Genomic DNA, 2306 nt, shown 5'->3' on the forward strand with positions numbered 1-2306 from the left:
GAGTAAATAGAAAAGTAAATTCTGGTGCGTCTCAGGAAGGGTACATTTAGCCTTAAGGTCTTTGTGGATGAGTTTATTTGTAACGTAACAAGGATCATCAAGTATTTTACGTATATACAAATATAAATAATAAATAAATAACGAATAGATATAAAAAAAAGTAACTTAAATAAAAAAACTATTAATTGTAAGTCGACGTTTCGTCCCACTTTACAGGCCCTTCATTAGTGTTAAAAAAGGTACGTACAATTAACTTTGTTATCTTATTCTCTAACTCTGTTACTGTATTTTAGTTGTTTATATCTTTCTTTAGCCCCTATGATGCCCTGCAAACGTTGGCTGATTAAAAATAATTTATTTACTATTTGAATTATTTCGACCGCACCAGGTCCATGTTCCATTAAAAAAAAATTAACAATAAAATTTATCACAATAATTTAAAATATCTTACTATGAGAGATTAAGAATTAATGGGTTAGGATGGGTATGGAGTTTGGAATGAAAAGATGCATATCTTGTGGATGAGTTTATTTGTAACCTAGTAAGGAGCATCAAGGATTTTACGTAGGATTTTGGATTGTAAGGATTGGATGCAGGAGGAATTTGATGGTTTGGTAGAGCCCCAAAGCTCAATTCCATATGTCCAAATTGGTCTGATTATCGTAGTGTATACTAATTTTTTGTAGTGAATGGGGGAAGTTTAGAGCGTTTGTCAAGTAAGTGTTGTAGTAATCGGAATCTACGAGCAGTTTCTTTTCGTTTCAGTCTTGTATGTGGATTCCAAGTAAGTTTCTTGTCAAGATGCTGTATGTTCAAGTATCGAATCTGTTCAACAGGTAAAAAACTGAAATTAAATATATTATCGGTGATTATATGCCTGAGATATGGAAACGTTTGTAATAAAATCCAGTGAACACAAGTCCCATTTTATAACATCGATGTTTCATATTTTTTAGCACTTGGTATGTTAATATTCTTCCATTATCAGCTGCGTGTTATTTTCGTTGAATTAGTCTAAACGATTTAAATGCCACATAAAAAAAAAAATGTCAGAGTACATTAAACAAGATTTAATTTGATATCTAGAAGATCTGTACGTCGACTCATAAATTTTGACTAGTAAATATTTATTTAATTAGTAATTAATTCATTAAAGTAATAAAAAATTAGGGTGGAATAACTGCGTTTTTTCACTCCTTCTCTTGTTCTAATTGTACATGGCTTTGTATTCTTTTATTAAATTACAATATTGTAGACAAAGTTGATGAGCATTTTCACATGTCAAGTAACTCTTGAAAAAAGAATGTTCATAGAAACAGAAAAATGTTGATTGAAATTTTTATATACATATAATTTTTTTTTTTAAATATTAAACTATTAATATCTCTCACCGCTAATTATTATTAACATAAATATAAAATATGAGTGAATATTATAACAATTATTGTCTATGGTTGTTATGACAACAGACTTTCAGTTATATATTATATGAAATATATAATAAGGAGAAGTATTGTCGTTTCCATTTCTGAAATTACCCGACCTCTGAAGCTTCCTGGTTGTATTTATAGAAGTGTTTTTAATGGGTTGGTATCTTTGGTTCGTTATAAATTGACATATGTTTATAATTTATAATGTATTTTATACTTATTAGAGCAAATTTATTAATACATAAACATTTATCTTTGATCTGATCTTTCTATTCTTCCATAATTGTCTTTGTCGGTGCCCTTATGTAAATGTTGTTTACCTCGTTACTTCGGTATTCAACCTTGCAATATGTCAAAATACTTCCAAGTTTCATTTGTATTTAGTGCTTAATAATTCGCCGCCGTTATTAAAAAAAAATTCAAAATGATAATCAGTCAAATATTTTCACCAAAAAGATTTCTATCAGAATAAAATATAACGTGATAAAAATTAAGGGAGTACTGTTACTATACCAACGGTTGTGCAAGGAGGTGATTTGGTCAGAATCACGCTCGACACAACGTATTAAGGTACTTGAAAGTATAGTGATAAATTTTATTGATTACATTTTTTGTTTTTGTTTAAAGGAACATGGACCTGGTGCGGTCGAAATAACTCAAATAGTAAATACACTATTTATTAGGGGTATTCATGATGTTGTGTTAAATGTTAAATGTTTTACCATGTTAAATGTTATAACTATAACATTATGAGCAGCCCTATTTGAAGTCATGTTAAACGTTAAATGCATAAGAGCCCCTAGCGGATTTTCTCAGCAACTTGTTGTATAAGCCTTTATGTTTATAACCTTCCTTCCAGACCCTCATGTTATTGTT

This window comes from Halyomorpha halys, unplaced genomic scaffold (assembly GCF_000696795.3).
Source record: "Halyomorpha halys isolate HHAL.00 unplaced genomic scaffold, Hhal_1.1 Scaffold3.1, whole genome shotgun sequence".
Lineage (NCBI taxonomy): Eukaryota > Metazoa > Arthropoda > Insecta > Hemiptera > Pentatomidae > Halyomorpha > Halyomorpha halys.